General features: G+C 37.1%; 1 pseudogene; it reads right to left on the bottom strand.

The window, feature by feature from the left end:
- Positions 1 to 39: 39 nt before the first annotated feature.
- On the bottom strand, positions 40 to 4559 carry LOC140268363 (excitatory amino acid transporter 1-like; annotated as a pseudogene).
- Between the last annotated feature and the right edge of the window lie 6970 nt (positions 4560 to 11529).

The raw sequence follows: 11529 nt of genomic DNA, 5'->3' as shown, positions 1-11529 counted from the left end.
GTCAGTTAAGCCATGAGCACTAACTCTACCACCCCATGATTTACACAGGTCAAAAAAGGCATTTTCTTATTAACACACTACATATGAAGCAATCTTTGTCATTTCATTATGGATGCTCTGTGCACCTCAGAGTTTGTCCCTGCAGGACTGAAGCTCTGCAGCTCATCTCTGGACAGATGCTGCACTACACCAACACCGATACAGTCACCCAGCACGTTGGTGGTGGTCCTTAGACGATCTCTATTTACACACAGATACAGTTAAATCTGAGGTTAAAAACTTACATGTAGCAGGGCACTTTTATGGTAAGGCTTAACAAGATGTTTTAAAATTCAAAGCAAAAAAAGGATTTTTATTGTCTTTAATTAGATGTATTATTATATATATCTAAATGTAGAGTTCTTTATTGTATGGTCTTCATTAACTTTAAACTAGATGTATTCTCATTTCACGTATCTGTTTACTTACAGAATCCAGTCAACAATCATGAGCAGAGATATATCTTCAGTGGGCAGTCCAGCTGACGCCAACACAATCACCATGGATACCATGCCAGCCTGAGGGATGCCTGCTGCACCAGTGCTTGCTGCTGTGACAATCAAACTGAGCAAGGGAATCAGTGATGCCTTTATGTAATTGTTTCAGCATCCATGAAATCAGGCAGCTTCTATTACTGTTCTATTACTTCTATTACAGCTTCTATAGGTGTGCATTGTAAATAGCATAAAGTAATCATCATGAAACTTCTCCGCAGTCTAATTTTGCCTTGGTCAGGCAGAATCAAATCGAGTCAAAGACAGTTAGAACATACACTTAATGAGGGCTAAGCAACATCATTATGATTAAAAAAAAATCTACATACACTGTATGTTTCTTGAACTTTATTATTCAAATTATTTACCAGTCCAACATACTAAAAACATGGATTTCGAAATCATGAATGAGTGAATGAATGTACTTTAAATCAATTTCATGTGACCATACAGTACCTGAGGACAATGATTTGCCCAAAGTCAAAATCCATGTTATTAATCTGGGCTATAAATAAAGCAGCCACTGCTTCATAGAGGGCTGCACCATCCATGTTCATTGTGGCTCCTATAGGGAGCATGAAGCGTGTCACTTGTTTGTCCATGTTGTGATTCCCCTCCATACAAAGGAAGGTAACAGGCAGGGTTGCAGAACTGGGACACATTGACGCATAAGGTAAACATTTTTGTATTAAGGTCACTGATTTCCTATTATTGTTAAGTCCGCAACACTGTACATCTAATATTCACCTAGATGACGTCCCAAAGGCAGTGGTGAGAGCCTGGAGGAGACCTCCCACAAACCTCAAGGGATTGTTTTGTGTCACTAAGAAATAGATGAGGGGAAGAGTGAAGAGGCTGTGGATTATCAAGCCAATGATCACAGTGAGAGCATACATGGCAACTTCACGACCAATCTCTCCTGCGTCTGTTATCTTCACAATCTGTCCTGCCAGCAGAAAGATGATTCCCACTGGTGAATACCTGTCATAAAGAGAGGGGAGATGCAGTGACTTGAGCTAATTTCAGGTGAAGCCAAGGAGAAACAGCAGATTTACAACAGTAAACAGACTGAGCATGCCACTACCAAACCTGGCAGTAAACTGTATCTTGACCACCAAAAACACACCTCAAAAAGACAGACAAAACAACAGCTGATTTACATAAGAGATGATTCAATGACACTGAAAAAAAAAATTCTAAACCCAAACAGACAAATACATGTGCAATGGACACAAACAGTTCACCTCAATATCATCTCCTCTCACCAGATAACTACATTAATCAGAAGCATAGTGGCTTTGTTCAGGCAGTTGAATAAATCCCTCAGAGGTTTTCCCTGTGTCTCCATACTGCTCAAGATGAGGCCAAAAGCTATGGAGAACACCAACAGACCCAAAACATTGATGCCATCTGATTTCCCTGGCATTGGTGCTGCCCAGTACGGGGAAAAAAAAGTCAACTTAGCAGTGAAATAATGATGTAACAACAACAACAACCACATAAGAGGAAGCGACATTAGGTTAACCAAATGGTTGGCTAGAATCACAGTTACAGAACAAAAAATAGCTAAGACTCACTGTTCTGTCTTATTGAAGACACCTGGATATTTTCCTGAAGAATTACTGCTGGAGTAAACTGTCCTATACTGGACAAAAAGTGCACACGTTATTTGGTACTGACAAATAACAAATATAATACCAGACATGTCATTGCTAATACCTTACCTTTCTGAAACAAGCATCCACCAGATTTGAGGGGATCATGTTTCTGTAAAACACAACTGTGTGATCATTATAAGATACACACAGTCAATTGTTAGTGTTCAGTGTCCTGGGAAGGTCTTAATACACACCTGATCAAATCCAGGAAAGCATCCACACTCTGCACAGCCTCTGCTGGACCACCAGAGGGCTCTGTGGTATGCCTGGATGATTTCCCTGGCTGGATGAGGACAGCCAGGGCAATGTCAGTGAAAGCAGCAACAATAGTGGTAACCATATAATAAGTGAAGGCCCTTAGCCCAATTCTCCCATAAGTCTTTTTGTCTACACTTGACATGCCTGCAATTGAAAGATGTAGTTTTAAAGTGCTGGCAAGAAAAATGTTTGAATTCTTTCAAATTGCCTGTTTTTTTTAAATTTAAAATAATAGTGTAAAGTGTAAATTGAGTAGGATATTCATTATGCACAATGTACTCTGAGTTAGCATGTTTGGTGATATTTTTCTTTGGTTTGACTTTTTCTGCTGCCAGAGTCTCTGACATCTCCCTATTAGTTACCTTAAAGCACTTGATTGAGCTTCATTTCATAAGTCCGCCGAATGTTTTTCTGTGCCCAAGTACAATTTGGGGACTTGTTTATGTCTACTTTTGCGTCTTATTTGCTTCTCTGCTGTGGGTCTTGTATGTGATAGACTTGTGAACAGAGACATCAAAGAGTTCCAATAATGTGTTGTTACCCTGGGCTTAATTTTTTACCCCACCAAGCTTTTTGCATTTGTATTTGTATTAGGATTGCTAAATTATTTCAGTTTATCAACAGTTTTCTGTGGCACAGTTCACATCAGAATGAGTTTGGAGTTTGTCAAATCCAATCTTCCAAATGAAATAAAAAATTAAAAAAATTTGCTTATTTCTTCTTCCTATAGTATAAAAATCAAAATCTGAATTATTGTCCAATTATTGCTGTTACTCAAGATGTTAGATTATATACAGCCAGGTAACACAATAACTTAGAAAGTGCAGTAAACTTGAAAATTGAATTATTTTTATGTGCGCTTGAGAAATTAATTTTGTAACTTCAATAAGCAGTAAGAGCTATAAGAGCTTTAGCAATGATGGAATAATATATACAATGTTCACATTTTTCATTGAGATGTATATTTTATTATGCGAAATGCAGCTTTTATAAAAAGGAAAAACCAAAGATATTCCTGAAATCCATCAGAATGTGGGACAGGAAGTTGATGGAGTTTTGGAGGAAAACATTTGATACCTCATTTGTTCACTAATTTGTTTGAGTTGCTTTACTGCTGCATGTCAACTGCTTTCATGTGTTTGTAATATTCTCTGCTTTTCTTTTGTAATGCATTGTGTTGTACTTGTGTTTGAAAGGTGACATATCAATAACATTAGTTGAGTTACCTAAATAAAAAATAAGTTATGCTCTTTTTTAGTGGCAATCTAAGAGCATCGCAGATAATGATCAGTTTTACAGAACTTTCTTCACTGTCATCAGCTAACCTGCAATCAGACTGGAAATGATGAGGGGAAGCATCAACATCTGCAGGATCCTCATCAGCATCTCTCCAGGAAAAGTCAAATATTGACTTATTAATGTGTCGTAGAGCAAAGCCCAGGCCAATTCCTCAAAGAAACATGTACATAAATCAGCAAGTCAGTCTCTTGATCAAAAAATTAGTTTGGAGGAGTCGGTACACAAAGCAGAGCCGGAGAAAGTAACAATCCATGTAAAAAAGCTGACAGCAATGTGATTTTAAAGGTGCTTAGATAGATTAATCTATATGAAAAGATATTAGAATATCAGGGATTTATTTTAAAAGGTTTATACAAAGGAGTTAAAAGGACTACTTACCTACAGCAACAGCAGTCACCGTGAGAATGACAAAAGCATTTCTCTTGAGAAAGGTCCATATGTTAGATCTTTTCTGGATAGAGGCTACATCATTTGGGTTTCTTTCAGGTCCCAGGACCTGTACTGAGTCCATCTCAGATATGTCATCAGAGCTTGAAAGCATCTCCTTCATAATTAGCCACGACCGGTAGGACAGCAGAGAAGGTCTCTTATCAGCATTAACAGAACAATGATTTAACTGTACAACAGTGATCCTTGTCAAAAGAAAAGACATTCTATGATGGAAGTAAGTTAAGATGATGAGAAAAATAAAAATGAGCTTAAATTGAAAAGACGTTAAAATCACATCAATAGATTTATATCACAACTTGTCTATATGCATAATGAAAAATAAAGATTCCCACTTTTTAAACTTGTTGTAAAAACTCCTGAAAAATTCAAATACTTCAAGAGTGGCAGCGCATGGAGTTCAGTTGCCTCTGGTTGGTCTAAAGTCCACTTACTTTCCTCTTGGCAAAAATACAAGTTTTACAACACAGGACATTAATTATTAGCTTTGTGTATATGATATTTTGGATTTCATGGCTAACCTCTAATATTGTTGCAAATTTAAAGCTCTTTTCAGGTTTATGGCTTCATGTGGCTCTGTGGTAGATGCACATTTTTATTTGTGTGAAAATGTTAAATCATAAACATCTTTTCAAAAATTCAGTTATAGTTATAGTTGCACAGTTGGTTGTGATAATTAAATTTGTGTCACCAAACAGGATCAGAATTTTGCAGACAAACATATCACATGACACAGTTTCAACATGAATCTCAGAACAGAATTTCACTTCTTTCACTTTTGCAGGTTTTTAGCCGAGGTTGTCAAATATTTGCTGATTTTCTGTTTTGTTTTTGTGGCGTAACAGCAGACTGGTCACAGGATACCTTGTTCATTATTTCTGAATCACAGCCAGTATGAAGAAAAGTAAAACATTAATGTAACCTGTTGTCCATCCAAATTTAACCTCTTACCACACATATCCCTGTTTCAGATCAATAAAACCTGATTAATCTGTTAGCATCATACATTTAACCGAAAATCCCTTAGACCAAATAAGACTCAGTTAGAGGGCAATCTGTGTGAAAACATCATCTAAAATAACTTTAGTGAAGATGTACCTCTATTACGTGTAAGTTTTATATGGAAGATTGTAAATGTCCATTCAGTTAATCATTCTGTAGGTTTGTATTTGTATTAGTCAACATGCATAACAGTAGATGTCAAAATGGTGAAACGATGAAACACGAAGCAAATTTAGAAATGAGGTCAGAGTCCAAAGAAAAGTAATGTAGTAGTATAAATTACAAGAGCAAAAAGCTTACACCACATGTGGACTTGATTCATGAGAGTAAAACATTTGCCTTTTTAGCGCCTTTTTGTAGGCTTCTACAAAGCACTTTTACCTTTTCACATGAACACTCATACAGCTCTTCTTCCTGTATATATTTGGACTCTATGAAATGCTTTCTTTCATACTAACACACACAGAAGAGCATATTTAGGCCATAGTGGGGGTTCAATGTCCTACAAAAGGACACTTTGGCATATTCAGGGCCTGGAAATTGAACCACCTGTCTTCTGATTGGGAAAAGATTCCTTGTCTTGGGCCACAGACACCAAGGTCAGTTTGAAAATCCCTTTCAGCACACTTCCCAAGATTTCATAGTATAACAATACACTTCAACTTGCCTTTGTTCAGCTTTCAAAATCTTGTTGCAGTATAATAATGTTCTCTGTTCTTTGCTTAATATTGTATATACAACACAGCTCATAACACAACTTTTGGTGAAGATCTTTTGGGCAGTAGGCTAATAGTTGGATGTAGAACAACAGAAGTATTTGACACATATTGGAAAATCTTTAATAAAACTTTAACCACAGTAATATCAGGTATTATGTGTGTCTAATACAAAGTTTTCAGATATAATATTTGACAGTTTGGCAGGAGTCCAAAAGAGAGAATATCTGCAACAAATCCTCAGTGATTAGTTGATCTTAAGCCCTACATGGTTAATGTCCGGAGCGTTGTTGGCACTCTGTTAGGTACAGAGCTTATAGGTCAATACGGTGCTAAGACCAAAGCACCCCTAATATACTCTTTGTAGGACAATACTTTATATGTCAATCCTCTTCGTACAGTAGAACTGATTAGGAAGATTTTAAGGATCTAACACCCTCTTCAATTCACTTCAGTCTATCAGTGACCGAAGGCCCATCAGGACATGCAAAGACACAAAGTACCTTTGAAATGGTGTCAGTTGTACGTAGTGTCTGACTCTAGACCAGCAGACGTTAAAAGACCCAAGGACAGCTACTTTCAGTTGAACAACAGATGCAGTCAAGGTCATGTTTAATCAGAAAATGTTTGGTTTAAACAAAGGTTTCTACAGAATGTTGCGATCGTGTTTTCAGGAAATTATTCTGGTAATGGTTTTATTGCAAATTCCTGCAAAAAGAAATTTACATTGTTAAAGATTACAACCTAATTAATGATAGCAGAATAAACCTGCTCAGATTTGCCTTGTACTCTTGCAATATGTTGTGCAGATACTCCATCATAATATGTGGACTACTGTAAATTGAGCTGGTTTAGGTGGGCAGACAGCGCTGGCCGACATCCTGCTCTATCTTGTTATTGACAAGGGAAACACTCTCCATTGTTTGTAGGTTGTTAATTATGAGCTAAGCTCTTTAGCGGTTTTACTTCAGCCACGAGTTATTGCTACAGTCTAATCGTTGTGACACACATTAGACAAGGTTTCAAATTGGGATGTATGTATATTGACCAGCTCTGGAAAACAATTTCTTTCATTTTCAAAAGTAATTCCATTATTAACCCTTCCCCTTTATCATTAATCAGACGAGGTGGTGAAGCTGACTGTAAAAAAGAAGCAGATGGAAAGCTACATCAAGTGAGGAGTTTGAGGAGTGAAAGAAGCAGCTGGAGGAAAAAAGTGAGTAAGAAGAGATGCTTATGTTGTTTCTTTGAAAAACTGTTATGTTTGACAAGTTGGTGACTGGTTAAGTATAGCAGATACATGAAAACAGACAATCCTGATTAAACATAAATAATCAATATGCCTTGTGTGAAGAATGCAGAGAATGGACGCATGCTACTGATTCTAAATGCAACATTAAAATCCCTCAATGTGTAAATGTGTGCAGTTGGAAGTATTTTGTGCAACAGCTACACTGTAATATTCTGTGGACCATCACAACACAAATATCCACGAAGGAGTATTCACCAGGTGTGAAAAATCATGCCTAAAGTATTCTTCCAATGCATGTTTGTTTCAGAGTCTCAGATAAGACAGAAAGACTGCCAAAGACAGCTTCAGATAACAGCAGAGGAATTATACATTGACAAATCATTACTTCAACTCTAATAGATAAAACTTAAACAAGCATCCTTTGCTATGTAGCCATATTTGTAGCATTTCCCAGATAAGATTCTAGGCAGTTCAGTGTTCCCCACACTTTTGAAATTACCCCGAACCTTTGGGAAACTTGGGAAATGTGCAACTAACAGGTCTTTCTGTTTCTGACAAGAAAACTGTGACATCAGAGCAACAGAATGTTCATCTCTAATCTTTTCACAGCAGATGTACTCTTAAACACAAATAAAAACATGCAAAACCTCAAAATGTGTGTGCCGTGGATGTATTTTGAGTGGTTACAGCTTGAGAGGACTTCCAGGTTTTACTGTAGCTCAGCATAGCTACCGAGTTTCCAGCAAGCAGTGACGGGGTGGAGCAAAATACGTCAGTGGACTTAATTTCCCTAATCTACCTTGAACTTTGGCCCTCAGAGGAAATGCCACACACCCTGGGCATGAAATTCTCTTTAAGCCTCTGGAAAAGATCTGAAGATCTGAGTGAAACGACTATATTTAGGAAAAGGACACAAATGTACAGTACCTGTTTTATACATTTTTGGTGAGACTTTGTTGGTGTTAAATAGATCCATGTTCATTTAGCCAGATGCCAACATGCAACAATGTATTTGACATTTAATCCTAACCATGTCCTTTTTTTTAAATCCCTGACATCAGGCACGTATGTATTAAACAGTAACCATTACCATAGATTTTTTGTACCTAACCCAGTCTGGCAGAGATTTTATTTAAAAAATGTCCTTGAGTTATATGGGTTTGGGTGGAATTTAAACTTTGCTGTCTCGCCCAGCCTCTTCACCTCTTCATATGGGTTTTTGAACATGTTAAATTTCAGCAGTGTTGCATTTGTGACCGTTTCATGTCACAAATGTCACAATTTACAAAGCAAAGCCTAATCAAATCTGCCACAACATTATGACCACCTGTCTAATATAAAATATGTCATCTTTATGCCACCAAGAGAGCTCTGACCAGTCAGGGCATGGATGAAGAACAGCTATGGGTGTCCTGGAGTATCTGGTACCAAATATTAGCAATAAATGTTTTGAACCATGTACATTATGAGGTGTGGTCTTTGTGGATTGGGCTTGCTTTCCAGCAATAGCATCAGATCCAATCAGGCTGGAAGGAACTTGGACGTTTTGAGCCTGGATGAGCAGCTCAGGCTCTTAGTTGTATTCTTTGAGCCCTTCCAAACCAGTTTTTGGGGGGCTTACTGCTATCCTGCTGGGGTAGACTGCCACTGTAGGGGAGTTTTGTTGCAATATGGGGGATGACTGGTAGATAGGTATAGGTAGATGGTAAAAGTCGAATTAACATCCATGTGAACGTAAGGATACAGGTTTTCCAAGCAAAATGTGGCCCTGTAACAAGATGACCAATGTTTAATCAGTTTACTTGTCAATGGCTTTAATGTTCTGCCTGATCGATGGAGCCATGGAAGATTTTTTTGCATCCTTGCACAGTGTTGATTTCATAATTTCATCACATGTGACACTTTCATGCAATGAACAATGTTGACATGCAACAATTTTGGCGCCTTGAAAGTGATGTCATTTTACAATATTTGAACCAAATCTGTTAAACTACAGCAGTTTGCTCTGTGAACAAACATACCTATAACACATTCTGCTGTAAGACTGCATTGTACTTGGATGATACAGAAAACCTGTGATCTAATTGAGCACAGCTCTGACACACTGTCAACAAAAAGCCAACATCATGGTTAGAATTTAAATGTCATGTTTCCCGCACACTTAAGATACAGTGGATTGCACTTACTGATACACAAGGTTCGAGTTAACAAATTCTCACCTTAGCTTATTAAAGTTTTCTGTGTCTCAATTTATTTAGCCACAGTTGATGTAAATGTAATTACACCATGAACATTTCCATCTACATATATAACATGTCCTTTGTCAAAGTGACTTCTCTTTTTAAAACACTATGTGGGTGTGTTTTATAATGTAAGGTTGCTTGTGTGGCTACTTGTGATGCATGTGTGACATCAACGGATGCGAGGCAGGCTTACTGGGTAGCTTTAGGTAGGGGTTTATTTACTTGGGGCTGAAATTAGCCAGAGAAGCAGATTAGGCTCTCTGTGTGATAACTCATCAGCGTAGAAACCACCATTAAACACATCTCTCCCAGCCAGTGCGCTTTAAAACAATAATTATTTAATCACCTTACAATGTCATGTAAAGCTGAAGTGTTTGCTATCTTCAATTAGGTAAAAAGACAAATTGTAATGAAGTTAAGGTCTTATTGCTAATGAGAATTTGTGTAGGTGTGTCTATTCTTATCTCGAAATAGTATATGGTGTTCAATACAGCAGTTTTTCATTCATTTAATTCACCAATGACAGAAAAACAAAAATCAGGTGTTATTTTACGTGCAACACAAGTAAAAATTAAATGTATAGTTATTCTTCTGCGTAATTATTTAGCATCTTCTCAGAGGAGTGTGCTGGATCAGAGTTTAGGCTCTGGGTACCTGACATGGTTGGGGGTTCCACTCTAAAAACTGTCGGGCCTAAAAATCTTTTTGTTTCACAAGCAAAAAGAGAAAAGACAATGCTGATCTAAACTGAACTAAATTGATAAAGAATATCACTGGAGTGTTTCACATGTGGTTAATGAAGGTTTCTTTTTTCTTCTGTGACTAGAAAATCCATCAAATTAAGTGGCAAACTACTAATGACAAGGTCAAATCATTTTCTTTTAAACCTGTATCTAAGTTTGTGGTTTAGTTAAATCAAACAGTTTTTACTACAGAAGCTTACATCTTTCTTTCCTTCTGTAAATCTTGTTGGAAACAAAGTAGAGAACTATAAGTCAAGAAATGGTGAAGTTGTTGGTGTGTGTTGACAGCACAGCAGTTGGAGCAAATAAGGTGAGAGAGTACAATACAGGCCAAGACATCAAGTAACTGAGGATTTGTGCCAAGCTGCAGCTCTTGTAGAAGCTAATCTTATTACTGAAGGGTTAGAGCAGACCACCCTTAAATAGACACAGGTTAAATCTACCAGCATGGAAACTGTCCCATAGTAGTGATAATGACATTATTGCAGGTACACTTACAGAAGTGGGCTAATAACACAAATGACGTCAATGCAGAGTTTTTAGAAAGGCAGATACGGATTCAGGAAATAACCTTTAGTTACGTTATCTAAAACACTACCGTTAAGTACCATGTACCCCTACATTGTTGTGAAAGTTGCATTTTTTTGTCTTTTATGTGTTTACCATCAAACCAATAGAAACTTTACTCAAAGCAAAAATGATAATGTAAACATTATCTCACATAATTTCAGACCTCTCGATGATTAATCTGATCCCAAGCGTGTTTAATGGTTTTCAGGTTTTACATTCAGGCTGTTTTACATTTCTCCTCAGTCATAGCACCCTCTACAGGTAAATCCAAACATAGTTGCAAAATGTGAAAGCAAAAAGTATTTCCCCTTATAGTTTTGAAAATAGCATGAGGACAAAAGCTCATATTTGGATCATGAAATGAAATGAACATAAGTCATTCACAGAAGATGAAGGCAGGAAAACCACAGCAGTGCAGAGGAGACTGACTAGATTAACAAGATAATGTTTCATAGAACAGTCTAATTGATTCCACTCAGACTAGTGTGAATTGCCTTTCCTTACTAACAACATTACTATAATGTGGTAATGCTAATGATGATCACCAAGAACAGCTTTTCTCCTGCCCTTTAACCTCATGATCCACTGTCCCATGCAACAATACATGTATTTCCTGGGGAAAGGTGGCAGTGAGAACATAGAAATGTAGGTCACATTCAGATGAGAAAAAAATAGTATGATAGATTTTATGAATTTTATGAATTATTTTATGAATTGATGGGCTTTCACACAAAATTTCGTTTAAATTTAAAAATTGTAACAATGCTACATACAGGCACTTGTTCCTGTGTTTCCAAAAGCAAGGGAA

The sequence above is a fragment of the Leuresthes tenuis genome, unplaced genomic scaffold (genome assembly GCF_036924035.1).
Source record: "Leuresthes tenuis unplaced genomic scaffold, fLeuTen1.0.hap1 SCAF_14, whole genome shotgun sequence".
Lineage (NCBI taxonomy): Eukaryota > Metazoa > Chordata > Actinopteri > Atheriniformes > Atherinopsidae > Leuresthes > Leuresthes tenuis.
Note: the sequence above shows the minus strand (reverse complement) of the source record. Positions and strands in the feature narration are given on the sequence as shown.